This window comes from Siphateles boraxobius, unplaced genomic scaffold (assembly GCF_051911475.1).
Source record: "Siphateles boraxobius isolate OS27281-9 unplaced genomic scaffold, OSU_SipBor_1 30, whole genome shotgun sequence".
NCBI classification, from domain to species: Eukaryota; Metazoa; Chordata; class Actinopteri; order Cypriniformes; family Leuciscidae; genus Siphateles; species Siphateles boraxobius.
In genome coordinates this window covers 5577141-5599762 of record NW_027508920.1, presented here as the reverse complement: position 1 = coordinate 5599762, position 22622 = coordinate 5577141, and positions in this window count along the sequence as shown.

Sequence of the window (22622 nt, the reverse complement as noted above, 5' to 3'; positions counted from 1 at the left end):
TCCCTTGGCAAGCCACCTTGCCACCCCTGGGGTTGAAATATTCCACCTGCGGCTGGACACCCCAGTGTTTTCCATATGCTTCCTTCGGGTCATATGTGTATTCTCTAAGTCCCCCCCCTCCGGGCTGGCATTAATTGCATACTTCCCCTAAGCTTGGGATATGCTTCCCAGTGTACCTTGGTATTCCTGTGTTATATGGAGTCCTTTGTCCAGGCTGACAGGGATCTCGATTTACGCAGGGCACTGGAAGACAGCTGAGAAGGTGGCGTGATTAGACTGGTAACCCCATTCGTCGTCATCCGACGTAACTCGGAGTGACAACGAAAGGGAACGTCTACGGTTACGTATGTAACCCTCGTTCCCTGAGTAGGGAACGGAGACGTTACGTCTGCCTGCCACTTTCCGCTGTACCGCGGGGATCGCCTGAGCTCAGTCTTGGCTCCTCAGCGAAGAAACATATCTGCTTGCTGCCGGCTTCCTCCTTTTATACCCACGAGGTGGGGCGGAGTTACGCCATGCAAATTCCGCAGACCCATGGCATTTCTTTACCATTGGCTCGTTTTGTAATACTCGAAGTTGATAGGCTTTCTAAGCGAAACCCCATTCGTCGTCATCCGACGTAACGTCTCCGTTCCCTACTCAGGGAACGAGGGTTACATACGTAACCGTAGACGTTTACCAATAAGAAGTGCAAACAGTCGATCCCAAAGGTTGATTACAGATAGTACACAAATATGCACCTTTGAAATTATTTTTATTGTTATTTTGACACTTTAACATGTGACTTCAATCTATTAAAAATCTACAAATACCAACACAATTGCAATTTTACCCAATTGTCTGCCATTTAAAGGATCAAGACCCTGCAGATACTGTCACAGTGTGGTGCAGGCAGAAGAGGAGGAGTCAAAAGTTACATAGAAGACATGCAGTACGTACAAACACTTAATACAACTGTAACAGATACAGAAAAAAAGGCTCACAAAAAAAAAGACTCAAAAGTTTACAAAACGTTTGCAGGATGGATCTCGCGATATTTCTTTTAGCAATTGCCATCCCCCACGCCCTGTTCGCGCCCGCGCCAGATAGATTCACTCTCACATTCTGCTGTCAATTTCGGGAGGAGAAGGAGATTGCATGGGGAGATTCTCGCTGTCAGCATAGTCAAGGTAAGAACTACATTTCAAAATTTTAATGTTAATTCAAATACATTGTTTTCAAAACATAATTTTAACCAAAATTGGTTAACATTATGTTTTAAAAACAAAAGCTTCTTGTCACGGGAGAATTTCAGTTAGAATTTTGAATTCCCTCAGATCGCGCCATATTTTCCCTTATTTCTGGCGCCATGACCAAAGCGATCTGTACGCTATTATAGTAACATTCTTATTTTTTTATAATTGTTAACGTTAATACACCAACTGTGTATTATAACAAATTGATTGGAATTGAGACTCCAGCTTTACCATTTTACCACTGTTTTACGAAATAAATCCCACAATGGTAGCAATTTCTTAATTTGAATAAGATGTGCACATCAAACACCCAAAATGAAAGCCGGGCTTATTAATTTTTCAAATGCAAGTACGAGACAAGTCTGTTTAATCGTGTCTATCTGCTCCCATTTATTTTGTGATCACAGAACAGAGCCATACAGCTACAATTTTAGCTTTTATTTTAAAAGTGTGCACATTCAATGAAATAATTGGATTTTCAAATGTTTAATTTTAAATAAATCTTTACAAAAAATTATATTTCGTCACAGAACAACTATTTTCCACCGAATTATGAGATCTGAGAAGCTTTAACACCATCTCTGCTGATTCCTGCTCTTTTTTCCTTTCTTTCTTTAGTGCTAATTCAAATAACAAATGCACAAAAGATACCCAATATAGTTACACTTTAGAATGCTGTTCCAAATATTTAGTAATTCCTTCCCAATTATACAATATGAACCCGTATAGTAGTTCTCTGGGAGGTATGAAACAAATAGCTGTTATTGATTAGTTAATAGTGAACTAACGTTACCACATTCAACTGAGTGCTGCTATTACTTACTATTTCATTAATCAGAGTTCCTTGTTAGTTAATAGTAGTTAATAGAATGTTAATAGTGTGTTACTCATCTGTTCCTGTGTAGTTATTCATTAATGACGGAAGAGTCATTACTCAAAATATTAATAATAAAAATTAGAATAGTATTAAAATAGGGGGTATACATGCTATATAGGGGTATTTTCTCCAAACAAGTACAAATCTATCTATATGAATTACAATTATTCAATGCTTTTCAACAGTCTATAGTCTTAGTCTACTTAAACTGTATACAATTTTTGGAACTGGGCTGTGTGCTCACGAAACAGGAAGATTACAACGATGATGTCAATTATGGCTTATGGATGACAGAGAAGATTCAAAATCTCAGAAAATTTGAATATTACATGAAATCAATAAAAAAAGGATTTAAAATACAGAAATGTCAGCCCTCTGAAAAGTATAATTATGCGTATGTACTTGGTTTGGGCCCCTTTTGCATGAATTACTGCCTCAATGCGACTTGGCATCCATGCGATCAGCCTGTGTCACTGCTAAGGGTGTTGCTTCAATAGTGGCCTTCAGCTCTTCTGCATTTTTTAAATTGATTTCATGTAATATTCTAATTTTCTGAGTTTTTGAATTTGGGGTTTTCATAAGCTGTAAGCCATAATCATCAAAATTACAACAAATAAAGGCTTGAAATATCTCACTTTGCATGTAATGAGTCTATATAATATATTAGTTTCACCTTTTAAGTTGAATTACTTAAAATAAATTAACTTTTGCACGATATTCTAATTTTTCGAGTTTCACCTGTGTATGTAACAATGTGATTTGTCTGTTTTCATCAAGGTGTGGTATATTTATTATGCAACAGGTGTTTCTGCCTTATGTAAATCAGTTTGTATTTGGGTGTTACCCAAACAAATAGTTGTTATGATCATACAAATGATTTTGCCTCAATTAGAATTTTAACTGTTTAACTGTTTTACTTACAGAAAGCAATGGAGCATTCTCAGAGAACAAAGAGAAGGAAAATAGCTGCAAAAGTTGCTGAACATTTTCGTCTTGTTTCACAACAGAATGAATTTGAAGAACAGCATTTTAATTTGGAATCAGCCTATAATGAGCCATTGGAGGATTCGGCTTATCATGATTGTGTTGAGGATGTAACAGAGAATGTAGAAAATGAATATCCCACAGACGTTTTTTATGATGCTTTGGACAATGACATATTTTATGATGGTTTTGAAAATGGGATGGCTGACAATACCAGTGACTTTGACCTGGACTCTGAATGTTCTGATTCAGAACATGCGGCTTCAGACACACTAGATGACACAAATGGTCTTGCAGAGTGGGCTGCAGAATACAATATCTCTCAAAATGCATTGTCTGCTCTTCTGAAAATTCTCAGACATAAAGGCCTTGATGTGCCATTGGATGCTAGAACCCTAATGTCCACAGACCGCAATTGTGATGCCAAAAATGTAGCAGGAGGGTCATACTATCATTTTGGAATTAAAAATTCAGTTCTGGCAGAACTGGCATCTTTAGATTTTGATCTGAGAAATCTGACAGACACTCTCACGCTTAGAGTTAATATTGATGGTCTACCTTTATTCCGCAGCAACAGTCTAAGTTTGTGGCCTATTTTGGGTAGGATTAAGGAGATCCCAAATTCAAATGTTTTTGTGATTGGGTTAAACTCAGGTGTGACAAAACCATCAAATGTGCATGAGTATTTAAATGAATTTATTCAAGATGTTAAAGTTGTTGTACAGGAGGGTATTCAGTATAAGGATGTGCATTTCACAGTTGCTGCTCCTGATGCATTCATATGTGATGCTCCAGCACGTGCGTTCCTCAAATGTGTGAAGGGTCACAACGGGTATTACGCATGTGGACGCTGCACTCAAAAAGGTGTCCATGTAAATAGGAGAATGTCTTTTCCTGAGTTGTCTGCAGAGCTAAGGACTGATAAGACATTTAGGGAAATGGGTTATTAAGAGCACCAAGGAGGAGTTTCACCCCTGTCTGAGTTAGGTGTGGGGTTAGTCTCAAGTTTTGTGCTTGATTATATGCACCTTGTGTGTTTGGGGGCGATGCGCCAGTTGATTTATCTTTGGTTAAAAGGGCCTCTGAAATGCAGACAGTCTGTTAAAAATCTCACTACTATTTCTGCATTCATGGCTTCTCTGTCTGGCATTATTTACCGAGGAATTTTGCTAGGAAACCAAGGTCTCTTCTAGAAATTAGTATGTGGAAAGCAACTGAATTAAGGCAGTTTTTACTTTACACTGGTCCTGTTGTCCTACTTAAAAATATACCCGAGACAATGTATAGAAACTTTATACTTTTGTCTGTATCGATAAGAATTCTTCTTAGCCCTGATTTGTGCACTAAAAACTGTGACTATGCTGAAGATATTTTGAAACATTTTGTACAAGATTTTGGCATTATTTATGGCCTTGAATTCATTGGATACAACATCCATTCTTTGATTCACATTGCCCAAGATGCACGGAACTTTGGTCCTTTGGATGGCATTTCCTGCTTCCCATTCGAAACTTATTTAGGTCAACTTAAAAAGATTGTACGGAGGCCCCAAAATCCTGTGCAGCAAATTGTCAGGCGCATACATGAGAAGCAGAGAGTGGCAAAACAGAAGAAGATATCAATTTCCTCTCCTCTCAAACAGCTCCATTTCTCTGGACCAGTGACTGATGATCTTGGAACATGCCAGCAATACAGGCAGTACAATGATGGACAGACATTCATTTCTTGCTGTAAAGGCGATAACTGTTTTTCCTTAGGGGGAAGGATTCTCATTGTGAGAAATATTTTGCTTTCTTCTTGTGAAACTGTCAAGGTTCTCTGTCACTTCTTTAAAAACTATGAATCTTTCTTCAGCTACCCAATTGACTCGGCATGCCTGGGAATTCACTTTGTTTCAAACTTATCCAAAGACTTGCATGTGATATCGGTTGAGGAATTAAGGAGAAAAATAGTGCTCTTGCCATTTAAATCTGGATTTGTGGCATTCCCACAGCTGCATTAGCCTGCTTGTTTTGCATTTTTCCAGCATGTTACCATTTGCGGTTGTGGATTTTTTGGATGGTGGAGGTGTAGCTATCGTACCCTGCAAGTGGTTTACGGGACCAGAGGAAGATGCTTGTTACTGGCCACCAGGACAAGTCAACATCAACAAGGCAGTAAAGGAGGAACTTGTTCCAAACCCTACCTGGCTGCAGTTTAAAGTGCGCGTCCTGGGAAAAGCAGGTAATGTGACTATGTGACTATCTAATAACACAAGTAAGGCATGCTTCTGAAATAGTAGTTACTAATATTTATTGGTAAATGTCTATCACCTACAGGAAACTATGCCCATGCCACAGCAAAGCTTTTGAAGTCTGAGGCGACCTCAGACTTGCAGACGGAGTCAGATTCTGGAAGACGGGTGAGAAAAGGGAAGCGCAAAAGAAGGTAAGACTATATTTCTTGCTTACATAGATTTTGAAAACAACAATTTTTCTTGAAAAGGATTAGTTATTTTAAGCCATTCAACGCGCGCCAGAATTGAGTTCTCTTTCACTCTTGAATAAACATTAACACAGAATTTCACCAAAATTTCCATTTGTCAAGAGCAGTCTTAAATAAGTTAAATAACATCTTAAATGACTGTAAAGAGTTGTGAGGAAATGAGATGCGTCAGATCCGTGTCACTTGCGGCAGATCTTAAAGTGACATCAATCAAGTCAAGTCATCTTCATTTATATAGCGCTTTTAACAATGTAGATCATTTCAAAGCAGCTTTACATAGATAAACATATAATTTAAGGTAACAGATCAATCAATCAAGATGCTGTGATGTCTGTCATTTATGTTAATAAAAAAACAAAGGTAACAGAAAATGTTAGCTTTAATAAGGATAAATCTAAATGTAATTTATCATTTATGCAGTTAAGACTATAAATTATTTGATAAATTTATTCTATTTCTGTATATTTCCTATTACACAGGAAGGCTACAGGTAAATATGACATTAATATAATAGGTTTATGTGAAGATTGTTTTAAGTTGTCATAAATTAAGTAATTTTTAAAAGCCTAATAAATGTTGAAATTGATAGTGTCATGCTATCAGGATGGAAGACAGGAAGCAAATGCAAGTCGACAATTTATTGGGATCCGGTAAACACAAAGTCACAAGACAACGGGCGTGGAATGATGGCGCAGGGACTTCAATGGCCAGGACCAGAACTGGATGAGATGGTGCGGTGAAAGAAGGTGAAATAGTCCAACGTGAAGACGGTGAAAGACGAAACTCCAAACACGGCAATGATGATCACAGGACACGAACAGGAGGGCAGACAGGAACGTAACACCGACAGGGAAGACATCAAACAACGATCTGACAAAAGGGATGAGACAACAGTAAGTATATATAGAGTGGTGAGATGGGCTGCAGCTGGTGAATGAGAAGATGATCAGCTGGAGTGGATTAGGCAATGACACACAATCACACCCACAGCGCACGTGCATGCATACAACAACAAAAACACGCGACGAGAAGGAAACAATGAATTTGTATACCGTGACAGATAGCTTTCAATTACACTGTAATGTTGAATGTTCATAATTAATGTTTAAAAATAAATCAGTTTCATAGAGATATCGGTAGCAGTATTAGTATCAGTTATACTGTCGCTTCTGTCATTAATGTTAATCAAACAAGTCAAAGAAAATATAACTTTCTGCTCGACTGAATAACTTCAGTAGCTTTAATAAGAATCAATGTATATTTAATTCATACAGTGAAGTCAAATGTAGTGCTTCTTTAATGCCACTGTTAAATACACATACTGTAGCTCAAAAGTTTAAAGCACTGTTTATTTCATTAATCATAATTATTCATTATCCTATTTTTGCACATATTCTATTGCACATATACAGCTCTAATTTAAAACTTGTACAACTACTTAATTATGCTCTACATTTTGTGCATTTCAAGGCCAGTGTGTCTGTCAAGCTCTGATGAGGAACTCGGTGGTGCTGGGCATGATCATCCATCCAGTGTGCCTTTACCTCCACCAGTTCCAGAGAACCTCCAACCGCAGGCTCCCCACTGTCACGGCTGGGTAGTGGAAAGGATCGAGGACTCAAGTGCAGGAAGAGGATTTAATAAAGTAAATATAAATACAAAAACTAACAAACAAAAACAGAAAAAGAATAAATCAGATCAGCAGGAAACACAAGGAACATGATAACAACGAACCAGCACAGGACTACAAACACAGGGAGACTAAATAGGGGAGCAAACAAGGAAGGTAACGAGGAAAAACAGGTGAAACAAATTAACCAATAATCAGATAACAAGGAAGGAGGAGTCAAGACAGGGACAGGAACACAGAACACCACATGTGCTACATATGACAAGACAGACTACTGACATTACCCCCTCCTTAAGGAGCGGCTACCAGAGGCTCCAAGACGTAACATACAAAACAAGAGTCCAGGCGGGAGGTGACACGGTGGAGGATCAGGGGGAGGGATGAGGGGCCAGGTCCATGGAACGGAACAGAGACAGGGGGTGATGGTTAAACCGGCGGCCAGGGCGAAAGCAGACAGTCGATCGGGCGGCCAGGGCGAAAGCAGACAGTCGATCGGGCGGCCAGGGCGAAGCAGACGACCCATCGGGCGGCCAGGGCGAAGCAGACGACCCATCGGGCGGCCAGGGCGAAGCAGACGACCCATCGGGCGGCCAGGGCGAAGCAGACGACCCATCGGGTGGCCAGGGCGAAGCAGACGACCCATCGGGCGGCCAGAGCGAAGCAGACGACCCATCGGGCGGCCAGGGCGAAGCAGACGACCCCTCGGGCGGCCAGGGCGAAGCAGACGACCCTTCGGGCGGCCAGGGCGAAGGTGAAGACCCCTCGGGCGGCCAGGGCGAAGGTGAAGACCCCTCGGGCGGCCAGGGCGGTGAAGACCCCTCGGGCGGCCAGGGCGGTGAAGACCCCTCGGGCGGCCAGGGCGGTGAAGACCCCTCGGGCGGCCAGGGCGGTGAAGACCCCTCGGGCGGCCAGGGCGGTGAAGACCCCCCGGGCGGCCAGGGCGGTGAAGACCCCTCGGGCGGCCAGGGCAGTGACTCAGGCGCAGGAACAGCAGACACCGGCTCAGGAACAGCATACACGGCTCAGGAACAGCAGACACCGGCTCAGGAACAGCAGACACCGGCTCAGGTACAGCAGACACCGGCTCAGGTACAGCAGACACCGGCTTAGGTACAGCAGACACCGGCTCAGGAACAACAGACACCCGCTCAGGAACAGACACCGGCTCAGGAACAGACACAAGAGCTGTAATAGTCACAAGAACAGACACAAACACAGAAACAAACACTGGCTCTGGCTCTGGAACAGACATTGGCTCCAGCTCTGGAACAGGCACTGGCTCTGGCTTCGGCTCTGGAACAGCAGACACTGGCTCCGGCCCTGGAACAGGCACTGGCTCCGGCCCTGGAACAGACACTGGCTCCGGCCCTGGAACAGACACTGGCTCCGGCCCTGGAACAGACACTGGCTCCGGCCCTGGAACAGACACTGGCTCCGGCCCTGGAACAGACACTGGCTCCGGCCCTGGAACAGACACTGGCTCCGGCCCTGGAACTGGCACTGGCTCTCCCTCCGGCTCTGGAACGGGCACTGGCTCTCCCTCCGGCTCTGGAACGGGCACTGGCTCTGCCTCCTGCTCTGGAATGGGCACTGGCTCTGCCTCCGGCTCTGGATCGGACACGAGGATTTAATAAAGTACACAAAAATACAAAAACTAACAAACAAAAAACAGAAAAAGAATAAATCAGATCAGCAGGAAACACAAGGAACATGACAACAACGAACCAGCACAGGACTACAAACACAGGGAGACTAAATAGGGGAGCAAACAAGGAAGGTAACGAGGAAAAACAGGTGAGACAAATGAACCAATAATCAGATAACAAGGAAGGAGGAGTCAAGACAGGGACAGGAACACAGAACACCACATGTGCTACATATGACAGGACAGACTTGTGACACCCACTCACTCAAGACCCGTCCATTTATTCAACCGCCTTCAATTCCTTTAACGGCCGTTGCTCCAGAACGCCCCAGTAGAGTTCTGCAAGATGCCAGTTCTGCATTTAGAGATCTGCATTTACCTCCCCCAGAGCCAGAGAACCCTCAACCGGAGGATCCCCACTTGCACGGGACCCGTCCATTTATTCAGCCCTCTCCAACTTCAACACCTTTAACGGCTGTAACACCAGACCGCCCCAGTAGAGTTCTGCAGGGTGCCAGTTCTGCATTTAGAGATGCCATGTTTGCACGTCTCCTAACCGTCCTGGAGGAAATCAAGGAGACACAGAGGGTTCATGGGAGGATGATACAATCACTCCTCACACAACGGGATGCAAGTACAGTTGCAGCACTTCCGGAAGATATTGTTTTCCACCTGAGGACGGTCTCGGATGTTGATGCAATGGAGCAAAAATTGGCAGACCCCACCTTCCACAAACAAGTGGTATGTTATAATATGACCATTTAGCAGATTCACAGGGCTGATCATTAACGTTTTTGCACGTACAGTACTGTACAAAAGTCTTAGGCTACCACCAGCTTTGTTGTTTTAGCAAAGTTTTAGTTACCACCAACATTTATTTTTCGGTTTCTTTATTAAGATATAAACAGAAAGTAAAGGAAATATGTACACAAAATAAGAACAAAAAGGCTTCTTCAGGCAAAAGTCAGTAGTTTGTGTAATATCTCTTTGCACTGAGCACATCTCATACCTCTTTTGGGGAGACTGTCCTTAAGTTTTCTGAAGTAATCGTCTGGCATATTATACCTAGGCTGCTTTCTGCACTTCCCAGAGTTCATCTTTAGATTTATGCCGTATTTTTTTTATTTCTGTCTAAGTGAGCCCATACTGCCTCTATAAATTCAGGTCTGGATAATGTTTTGTAAGCTGTTTTTCTCTCCAAATATGATTTCACTGTATTAGCAGTGTGCTTGGAATCGTTATCATGCTGAAAAATAAAACATTCCCAGTATGGCACTTTCCAAAAAGAAGGGCATTATGAATTAAAACCTGTCTGTACTGTACCTGTCTCTCTCCTACCTTTCATTGCAAAAACACTTGAAAGAGTTGCTTTTAACCAAGTATCATCTTTCCTGTCTCTGAATAACCAGCTGGATGTTAACCAATCTGGCTTCAAGAAAGGGCATTCGACCGAGACCGCATTACTTTCAATCACAGAAGCCCTGCGGATCGCCAAAGCTGCTTCCAAATCATCAGTTCTCATTCTCCTAGACCTGTCTGCTGCCTTCGACACTGTGAATCATCAGATCCTTCTGTCCACCCTCTCATCACTGGGCATCACTGGATCTTCCCTCCACTGGTTTGAGTCCTATCTCACAGGTAGGTCATTCAGGGTCGCATGGAGAGGCGAGGTATCCAAAGTACATCGACTGACCACAGGGGTTCCCCAGGGGTCAGTCCTTGGACCCCTCCTCTTCTCCATTTACACCACATCACTGGGACCCATCATACAGGCACATGGTTTCTCTTACCATTGCTATGCTGATGACACCCAGCTCTACCTCTCATTTCAACCAGACGATCCCACAGTAGCTGCACGTATCTCTAGCTGTCTGGCGGACATCTCGGCATGGATGAAGGAACATCACCTGCAGCTCAATCTGGCAAAGACTGAGCTTCTTGTTCTCCCTGCCAATCCGTCTCTACAGCACGACTTCACTATCCAGTTAGACTCATCCTCAATCACCCCATCAAGGTCAGTCAGACATCTTGGAGTAATCTTTGATGACCAGCTAACCTTCACAGACCACATTTCAAAGACAGCTCGATCATGCAGGTTTGCAATGCACAACATCAGGAAGATCAGGCCTTTCCTAACTGAGCATGCAACACAGCTTCTTGTACAGGCCCTGGTTATTTCTAGGCTTGATTACTGCAATGCTCTTCTAGCTGGTCTTCCATCATGTGCAACTAAACCCTTACAATTGATCCAGAATGCTGCTGCTCGTCTTGTATTCAACGAGCCCAAAAGGGCCCACGTCACTCCGCTGTTCATCTCCCTGCATTGGCTACCACTCGCTGCTCGAATCAAGTTCAAGGCGCTGACACTTGCTTACAGATTGTCCACCGGCTCAGCTCCCTCCTACTTTCACTCGCTCCTACGGGTCTACATCCCTACCAGAAGCCTATGATCGGCCAAGGAGCGACGGCTCGTGGTGCCTTCACAGCGAGGCACAAAATCACTGTCCAGAACATTCTCATTCACGGTTCCATGCTGGTGGAATGACCTACCCACCCTCGTCCGTAATGCAGAATCCCTAACAGCATTCAAAAGACAACTGAAAACTCATCTCTTCCGTGAGTACTTAACATAAAAATTAATAAATAAATAAATAAATAAATAAAACCTTTCTCTTGAAATCTTCGCTTGTCTGGTTTATACTACTCCGAGCAATGTTTGAACTTTGTATTCTGAGCACTTCTTGCGTTGTTTTTGCCTCTCCACGATGACTCACTTGGTTTAATCCTCAAATGTAAGCCGCTTTGGATAAAAGCGTCTGCTAAATGACTAAATGTAAATGTAAATGTAAACATCAAACAACGATCTGACAAAGGGATGAGACAACGGTAAGTATATATAGAGTGGTGAGATGGGCTTTAGCTGGTGAATGAGAAGATGATCAGCTGGAGTGGATTAGGCAATGACACACAATCACACCCACAGCACACGTGCATGCATACAACAACAAAAACACGCGACGAGAAGGAAACAATGAATTTGTATACCGTGACAGTACCCCTCCTCCTAAGAACGCCTCCTGGCGCTCTCAGACTCCCTTACCTGTCGATTGTAATCATCGATGATGGAGTGATCCAGAATGTCTCTAGCAGGTACCCAACCTCTCTCCTCCGGACCGTAACCTTCCCAGTCCACCAAGTACTGAAATCCGCGTCCCCTCCGCCTAGAGTCCAGAATGCGATTGACCGAATATGTGGTCTCCCCATCTACGAGTCGCGGTGGGGGAGGAACCGGGACTGGCGGGTTAATACGAGAATGAAACACAGGCTTAATTTTGGAGACATGAAAAACGGGATCAACCCTCCTGTACGCTGGAGGTAAATTGAGGCGGACTGCCACCGGACTAATGATCTTGGCGACAGTGAACGGGCCAATGAATTTGGGAGCCAGTTTATTAGAAACGGAGCGGAGCGGAATGTTTCTTGTTGAAAGCCACACCTTTTGACCAACGACGTATACGGGAGGCTTCGAACAGTGGCGATCGGCCTTGGCCTTGGTGCGCGCCCCCACCTGGAGTAGAGTCTCACGGGCTCTAGTCCAGGTGCGGTGACACCTCTGGACGAAGGCGTGAGCGGAGGGGACCGCCATCTCGGAGTCCAGACTGGGAAAAATTGGTGGCTGGTAACCTAAACTACACTCAAACGGAGATAGGCCCGTGGCCGACACTGGTAATGTGTTGTGGGCGTACTCCACCATGGAGAGTTGTTGGCTCCATGAGGAAGGATTCTTGGAAACCAGACATCGTAACACCCTCTCCAGATCCTGGTTGGCTCTCTCGGTTTGGCCATTGCTCTGGGGATGAAACCCTGAGGACAGACTAACCGTCGCTCCCAGTAATCTACAAAACTCGCCAAAATTTGGACACAAACTGGGGTCCCCTGTCGGAGACCACGTCCATTGGGAGGCCATGAAGGCGAAAGACGTGGTCCACGACTGTCAACGCTGTCTCCTTAGCTGAGGGTAATTTGGGTAAGGGAATAAAATGAGCCGCCTTCGAGAACCGGTCCACCACGGTCAAAACGACTGTGTTACCCTGGGAGGGCAGGAGGGCAGTAATAAAATCTAGAGCGATATGGGACCAGGGTCTTGAAGGGACTGGCAGCGGTTGAAGTAACCCATCTGGGGGTCGATTGGAAGTCTTACCAGTGGCACAAACCGAGCAAGCCAAAACAAAACTGTGAATGTCACGAGCCATAAGTGGCCACCAGAATCGTTGCTTGACTAAAAAACTAGTGCGATTAACTCCTGGATGGCAAGCCACGTTGGAACAATGACCCCACTGAATGACGTCAGACCGTAATCACTCCGGCACAAATAAACGATTAGGTGGGCAACCGGGCGGAGGCGTTACCCCTTCTAAGGCCGTCTTGACCTTCGATTCTACCTCCCATGTGAGTGTGGAAACAAATAGGGTTTCGGGTAAAATGCACTCGGGAGTAACCGGGCGTTCGGAGCGATCAAAAATGCGAGATAAAGAGCCGGGTTTGATGTTCTTAGAACCCGGGCGGTACGAGAGAGAAAAATCAAAACGACCGAAAAAAAGTGCCCACCGAGCCTGCCTGGAGTTCAATCTTTTAGCAGTTCTGATATACTCTAGGTTCTTGTGGTCAGTCCAGACGATAAAAGGTACCCCTGACCCTTCTAACCAGTGGCGCCATTTAATGCTAACTTGACTGCCAACAACTCCCTGTTACCAATGTCGTAATTACGTTCGGCTGGGGATAAGCGATGAGACAAAAACGCGCAGGGATCCATCTTATCATCTGCAGGAGAGCGTTGGGACAGCACTGCACCTACCCCCACCTCTGACGCATCGACCTCCACCACGAACTGACGTGAAGAATCAGGGGCAATAAGGATGGGGGCTGTAACAAAGCGGCCTTTCAGTTTGGCAAACACAGCTTCAGCTGTGTCTGACCACCTGAACGTCGTTCTGGGGGAGGTCAAGGCGGTCAGAGGTGCGGCTAGTTGGCTGAAGTTGCGAATGAAACGCCGGTAGAAATTGGCGAACCCCAGAAACCTCTGTAGGGCCTTACGGGAATCTGGACTTGGCCACTCTACCACAGCCTTAACCTTCTCAGGGTCCATACGCACTCCCTCAGACGAAATGATGTACCCTAGGAAAGGAACAGACTGTGCATGAAAATCGCATTTCTCCGCCTTGACAAAAAGCCCATTCTCTAGCAAACTCTGAATCACTCGTTCGAACGTGTTGCACATGTTCCTGGAGAGAAACAGAAAAAATCAATATGTCATCCAGGAAGACATATATGAACTGATCTATCATGTCTCGCAACACGTCATTGACCAATGCCTGGAAGACTGCTGGGGAGTTGGACAGCCAGAACGGCATTACCAAATATTCAAAGTGCCCCCTGGGGGTGTTAAAAGCAGTCTTCCACTCATCCCCCTCCCTAATGCGGACCAAATGATAAGCGTTACGTAAATCCAGTTTTGTGAAGATGGACGCTCCCTGCAACCTCTCGAAGGCAGAAGACATCAACGGCAAAGGATAAGTATTCTTTACCGTGATGTTGTTCAACCCCCGGTAATCAATACAAGGTCGCAGAGTCCCGTCCTTCTTCCCCACAAAAAAGAACCCCGCCCCCGCTGGAGAAGAGGAAGGTCGGATGAACTTGGTTGCTAGAGAATCAGAAATATATTTCTCCATAGCCTCCCTCTCTGGGACAGAAACCGAATATAACTTGCCTTTGGGCGGAGACTCACCTGGTACTAAATCTATAGCACAGTCATAGGGACGGTGCGGAGGAAGAGAAGCAGCACGAGACTTACTGAACACCTCCTTCAGGTCATGGTACTCCGTGGGCACGTTAGACAAATCCCCTGTTTCCTCCTGAAACATAGAAACAGAGACAGACGGACAGGCAGACACAAGACAAGACTTATGACATTCCTTGCTCCACTCCAGCACGACGTTATGATGCCAGTCTATGCGAGGGTTGTGACGGAGGAGCCAGGGGTGACCAAGGACGATGGGTGTCAGGGGTGAATCCAGTAAAAAAAAAGAGATAGTCTCGGAGTGGTTGCCAGAAGTGATGAGTGTGATGTCCTCAGTGATGAATGAAATGGTGGGGAGATTCTGACCGTTCAGTGCATGTACAGCGATTTTGTGAGTGAGGGGCTTGAAGGGGATCTGAAGCTTGTGTGCGAATGTATAGTCCATGAAATTACCTTCAGCCCCGGAGTCCAGAAGTGCCTTGCAGTTGTTCTGGTGCACTGACCATCTTAGTCTAACCGGGAGGAGCGTGGATGTTGATGAGGTCTTTTCGGCGGAGATCCCACCCGATAGTAGCCTCATGCTTACTATCGGGCTTGGCCTGTTAACGGGCAAATGAAGGCAAAATGTTCCGTACCTCCGCAGTAAAGACAGAGGCCCTGGGACCTCCGCCTCTCCTTCTCCTCCCGGGAAAGCCGAGCTCGCCCTACCTGCATGGGTTCGTGATCGTAGACGGGGCTGACCGCGTCCCCGCCCCTGAACCGTGGACCCTCGGCTCCGCCAGGCGTGCGGGTGGACAATGCTCGTCGTTCGACTCTGGATATGCGAGCGTCCACCCGCAACGCTAACTCAATGAGTCCATTTAAAGAAGTGGGGAGGTCCAGGGCGTAGATCTCCTTCTGGACGCGGTCAGCCAACCCATGCAGGAACATGTCCCCCTGTCCATTGACACTCTGCCGCCAGGGTCCGAAATTCAATTGAGAAATCTGAGACCGACCTGTCCCCCTGCCGCAGGTCGTCCAGTACTCTAGCCGCCTCTCTTCCCGCGACCGCTCGGTCAAATACCAGTCTCATCTCGGCGGAGAGTGTCTGGAACGAGGCGCAGCATGGGTCTTGGTTCTCCCACACCGCTGTTCCCCATAGCGCCGCTCTTCCAGTCAAGAGGGTCAAAACGAAGGCCACCTTGGCCTGTTCCGTCGAAAAAGTTCTGGGTTGGAGTGCAAAGTGCATAGAACATCTCGTCAAAAATGATCTACAATGTGTAGACTCACCCGAATACGACTCTGGTACTGGCAGGCGGGGCTCCGGCTGGAGAAGGTTCTCAGGTGGTGTGGGGGGAACAGCTGGTGTGGGCGGCGCAGTGGGAGCTCGTAGAAGTTGGATCTGCTGGGTGAGCTCGGACACCTGCGCCACCAAGGATTGAATTGCACGACCCGTGTCGTTGATATTCCTCTCTTGGGAATCCATCCTTCTAATACTGTGGTGGATGAATTCCTCAAATGACGCGGCTGACGCACTCGCTGCTTCCATTGAACGGTCAGATCGTTCTGTCATGCTATCAGGATGGAAGACAGGAAGCAAATGCAAGTCGACAATTTATTGGGATCCGGTAAACACAAAGTCACAAGACAACGGGCGTGGAATGATGGCGCAGGGACTTCAATGGCCAGGACCAGAACTGGATGAGATGGTGCGGTGAAAGAAGGTGAAATAGTCCAACGTGAAGACGGTGAAAGACGAAACTCCAAACACGGCAATGATGATCACAGGACACGAACAGGAGGGCAGACAGGAACGTAACACCAACAGGGAAGACATCAAACAACGATCTGACAAAAGGGATGAGACAACAGTAAGTATATATAGAGTGGTGAGATGGGCTGCAGCTGGTGAATGAGAAGATGATCAGCTGGAGTGGATTAGGCAATGACACACAATCACACCCACAGCGCACGTGCATGCATACAACAACAAAAACACGCGACGAGAAGGAAACAATGAATTTGTATACCGTGACAGATAGCTTTCAATTACACTGTAATGTTGAATGTTCATAATTAATGTTTAAAAATAAATCAGTTTCATAGAGATATCGGTAGCAGTATTAGTATCAGTTATACTGTCGCTTCTGTCATTAATGTTTATCAAACAAGTCAAAGAAAATATAACTTTCTGCTCGACTGAATAACTTCAGTAGCTTTAATAAGAATCAATGTATATTTAATTCATACAGTGAAGTCAAATGTAGTGCTTCTTTAATGCCACTGTTAAATACACATACTGTAGCTCAAAAGTTTAAAGCACTGTTTATTTCATTAATCATAATTATTCATTATCCTATTTTTGCACATATTCTATTGCACATATACAGCTCTAATTTAAAACTTGTACAACTACTTAATTATGCTCTACATTTTGTGCATTTCAAGGCCAGTGTGTCTGTCAAGCTCTGATGAGGAACTCGGTGGTGCTGGGCATGATCATCCATCCAGTGTGCCTTTACCTCCACCAGTTCCAGAGAACCTCCAACCGCAGGCTCCCCACTGTCACGGCTGGGTAGTGGAAAGGAATCGAGGACTCAAGTGCAGGAAGAGGATTTAATAAAGTAAATATAAATACAAAAACTAACAAACAAAAACAGAAAAAGAATAAATCAGATCAGCAGGAAACACAAGGAACATGATAACAACGAACCAGCACAGGACTACAAACACAGGGAGACTAAATAGGGGAGCAAACAAGGAAGGTAACGAGGAAAAACAGGTGAGACAAATTAACCAATAATCTGATAACAAGGAAGGAGGAGTCAAGACAGGGACAGGAACACAGAACACCACATGTGCTACATATGACAGGACAGACTTGTGACATTACCCCCTCCTTAAGGAGCGGCTACCAGAGGCTCCAAGACGTAACATACAAAACAAGAGTCCAGGCGGGAGGTGACACGGTGGAGGATCAGGGGGAGGGATGAGGGGCCAGGTCCATGGAAGGGAACAGAGACAGGGGGTGATGGTTAAACCGGCGGCCAGGGCGAAAGCAGACAGTCGATCGGGCGGCCAGGGCGAAAGCAGACAGTCGATCGGGCGGCCAGGGCGAAGCAGACGACCCATCGGGCGGCCAGGGCGAAGCAGACGACCCATCGGGCGGCCAGGGCGAAGCAGACGACCCATCGGGCGGCCAGGGCGAAGCAGACGACCCATCGGGCGGCCAGGCTGAAGCAGACGACCCATCGGGCGGCCAGGGCGAAGCAGACGACCCATCGGGCGGCCAGGGCGAAGCAGACGACCCCTCGGGCGGCCAGGGCGAAGCAGACGACCCATCGGGCGGCCAGGGCGAAGGTGAAGACCCCTCGGGCGGCCAGGGCGAAGGTGAAGACCCCTCGGGCGGCCAGGGCGAAGGTGAAGACCCCTCGGGCGGCCAGGGTGAAGGTGAAGACCCCTCGGGCGGCCAGGGCGGTGAAGACCCCTCGGGCGGCCAGGGCGGTGAAGACCCCTCGGGCGGCCAGGGCGGTGAAGACCCCTCGGGCGGCCAGGGCGGTGAAGACACCCCGGGCGGCCAGGGCGTTGAAGACCCCCCGGGCGGCCAGGGCGGTGAAGACCCCTCGGGCGGCCAGGGCAGTGACTCAGGCGCAGGAACAGCAGACACCGGCTCAGGAACAGCATACACGGCTCAGGAACAGCAGACACCGGCTCAGGAACAGCAGACACCGGCTCAGGTACAGCAGACACCGGCTCAGGTACAGCAGACACCGGCTCAGGTACAGCAGACACCGGCTTAGGTACAGCAGACACCGGCTCAGGAACAACAGACACCCGCTCAGGAACAGACACCCGCTCAGGAACAGACACAAGAGCTGTAACAGTCACAAGAACAGACACAAACACGGAAACAAACACTGGCTCTTGCTCTGGAACAGACATTGGCTCCGGCTCTGGAACAGGCACTGGCTCTGGCTTCGGCTCTGGAACAGCAGACACTGGCTCCGGCCCTGGAACAGGCACTGGCTCCGGCCCTGGAACAGACACTGGCTCCGCCCCTGGAACAGACACTGGCTCCGGCCCTGGAACAGACACTGGCTCCGGCCCTGGAACAGACACTGGCTCCGGCCCTGGAACAGACACTGGCTCCGGCCCTGGAACAGACACTGGCTCCGGCCCTGGAACAGACACTGGCTCCGGCCCTGGAACAGACACTGGCTCCGGCCCTGGAACAGACACTGGCTCCGGCCCTGGAACAGACACTGGCTCCGGCCCTGGAACTGGCACTGGCTCTCCCTCCGGCTCTGGAACGGGCACTGGCTCTGCCTCCTGCTCTGGAATGGGCACTGGCTCTGCCTCCGGCTCTGGATCGGACACGGGGATTTAATAAAGTACACAAAAATACAAAAACTAACAAACAAAAAACAGAAAAAGAATAAATCAGATCAGCAGGAAACACAAGGAACATGACAACAACGAACCAGCACAGGACTACAAACACAGGGAGACTAAATAGGGGAGCAAACAAGGAAGGTAACGAGGAAAAACAGGTGAGACAAATGAACCAATAATCAGATAACAAGGAAGGAGGAGTCAAGACAGGGACAGGAACACAGAACACCACAAGTGCTACATATGACAGGACAGACTTGTGACACCCACTCACTCAAGACCCGTCCATTTATTCAACCGCCTTCAATTCCTTTAACGGCCGTTGCTCCAGAACGCCCCAGTAGAGTTCTGCAAGATGCCAGTTCTGCATTTAGAGATCTGCATTTACCTCCCCCAGAGCCAGAGAACCCTCAACCGGAGGATCCCCACTTGCACGGGACCCGTCCATTTATTCAGCCCTCTCCAACTTCAACACCTTTAACGGCTGTAACACCAGACCGCCCCAGTAGAGTTCTGCAGGGTGCCAGTTCTGCATTTAGAGATGCCATGTTTGCACGTCTCCTAACCGTCCTGGAGGAAATCAAGGAGACACAGAGGGTTCATGGGAGGATGATACAATCACTCCTCACACAACGGGATGCAAGTACAGTTGCAGCACTTCCGGAAGATATTGTTTTCCACCTGAGGACGGTCTCGGATGTTGATGCAATGGAGCAAAAATTGGCAGACCCCACCTTCCACAAACAAGTGGTATGTTATAATATGACCATTTAGCAGATTCACAGGGCTGATCATTAACGTTTTTGCACGTACAGTACTGTACAAAAGTCTTAGGCTACCACCAGCTTTGTTGTTTTAGCAAAGTTTTAGTTACCACCAACATTTATTTTTCGGTTTCTTTATTAAGATATAAACAGAAAGTAAAGGAAATATGTACACAAAATAAGAACAAAAAGGCTTCTTCAGGCAAAAGTCAGTAGTTTGTGTAATATCTCTTTGCACTGAGCACATCTCATACCTCTTTTGGGGAGACTGTCCTTAAGTTTTCTGAAGTAATCGTCTGGCATATTATACCTAGGCTGCTTTCTGCACTTCCCAGAGTTCATCTTTAGATTTATGCCGTATTTTTTTTATTTCTGTCTAAGTGAGCCCATACTGCCTCTATAAATTCAGGTCTGGATAATGTTTTGTAAGCTGTTTTTCTCTCCAAATATGATTTCACTGTATTAGCAGTGTGCTTGGAATCGTTATCATGCTGAAAAATAAAACATTCCCAGTATGGCACTTTCCAAAAAGAAGGGCATTATGAATTAAAACCTGTCTGTACTGTACCTGTCTCTCTCCTACCTTTCATTGCAAAAACACTTGAAAGAGTTGCTTTTAACCAAGTATCATCTTTCCTGTCTCTGAATAACCAGCTGGATGTTAACCAATCTGGCTTCAAGAAAGGGCATTCGACCGAGACCGCATTACTTTCAATCACAGAAGCCCTGCGGATCGCCAAAGCTGCTTCCAAATCATCAGTTCTCATTCTCCTAGACCTGTCTGCTGCCTTCGACACTGTGAATCATCAGATCCTTCTGTCCACCCTCTCATCACTGGGCATCACTGGATCTTCCCTCCACTGGTTTGAGTCCTATCTCACAGGTAGGTCATTCAGGGTCGCATGGAGAGGCGAGGTATCCAAAGTACATCGACTGACCACAGGGGTTCCCCAGGGGTCAGTCCTTGGACCCCTCCTCTTCTCCATTTACACCACATCACTGGGACCCATCATACAGGCACATGGTTTCTCTTACCATTGCTATGCTGATGACACCCAGCTCTACCTCTCATTTCAACCAGACGATCCCACAGTAGCTGCACGTATCTCTAGCTGTCTGGCGGACATCTCGGCATGGATGAAGGAACATCACCTGCAGCTCAATCTGGCAAAGACTGAGCTTCTTGTTCTCCCTGCCAATCCGTCTCTACAGCACGACTTCACTATCCAGTTAGACTCATCCTCAATCACCCCATCAAGGTCAGTCAGACATCTTGGAGTAATCTTTGATGACCAGCTAACCTTCACAGACCACATTTCAAAGACAGCTCGATCATGCAGGTTTGCAATGCACAACATCAGGAAGATCAGGCCTTTCCTAACTGAGCATGCAACACAGCTTCTTGTACAGGCCCTGGTTATTTCTAGGCTTGATTACTGCAATGCTCTTCTAGCTGGTCTTCCATCATGTGCAACTAAACCCTTACAATTGATCCAGAATGCTGCTGCTCGTCTTGTATTCAACGAGCCCAAAAGGGCCCACGTCACTCCGCTGTTCATCTCCCTGCATTGGCTACCACTCGCTGCTCGAATCAAGTTCAAGGCGCTGACACTTGCTTACAGATTGTCCACCGGCTCAGCTCCCTCCTACTTTCACTCGCTCCTACGGGTCTACATCCCTACCAGAAGCCTACGATCGGCCAAGGAGCGACGGCTCGTGGTGCCTTCACAGCGAGGCACAAAATCACTGTCCAGAACATTCTCATTCACGGTTCCATGCTGGTGGAATGACCTACCCACCCTCGTCCGTAATGCAGAATCCCTAACAGCATTCAAAAGACAACTGAAAACTCATCTCTTCCGTGAGTACTTAACATAAAAATAAATAAATAAATAAATAAATAAATAAAACCTTTCTCTTGAAATCTTCGCTTGTCTGGTTTATACTACTCCGAGCAATGTTTGAACTTTGTATTCTGAGCACTTCTTGCGTTGTTTTTGCCTCTCCACGATGACTCACTTGGTTTAATCCTCAAATGTAAGCCGCTTTGGATAAAAGCGTCTGCTAAATGACTAAATGTAAATGTAAATGTAAACATCAAACAACGATCTGACAAAAGGGATGAGACAACGGTAAGTATATATAGAGTGGTGAGATGGGCTTTAGCTGGTGAATGAGAAGATGATCAGCTGGAGTGGATTAGGCAATGACACACAATCACACCCACAGCACACGTGCATGCATACAACAACAAAAACACGCGACGAGAAGGAAACAATGAATTTGTATACCGTGACAGTACCCCTCCTCCTAAGAACGCCTCCTGGCGCTCTCAGACTCCCTTACCTGTCGATTGTAATCATCGATGATGGAGTGATCCAGAATGTCTCTAGCAGGTACCCAACCTCTCTCCTCCGGACCGTAACCTTCCCAGTCCACCAAGTACTGAAATCCGCGTCCCCTCCGCCTAGAGTCCAGAATGCGATTGACCGAATATGTGGTCTCCCCATCTACGAGTTGCGGTGGGGGAGGAACCGGGACTGGCGGGTTAATACGAGAATGAAACACAGGCTTAATTTTGGAGACATGAAAAACGGGATCAACCCTCCTGTACGCTGGAGGTAAATTGAGGCGGACTGCCACCGGACTAATGATCTTGGCGACAGTGAACGGGCCAATGAATTTGGGAGCCAGTTTATTAGAAACGGAGCGGAGCGGAATGTTTCTTGTTGAAAGCCACACCTTTTGACCAACGACGTATACGGGAGGCTTCGAACAGTGGCGATCGGCCTTGGCCTTGGTGCGCGCCCCCACCTGGAGTAGAGTCTCACGGGC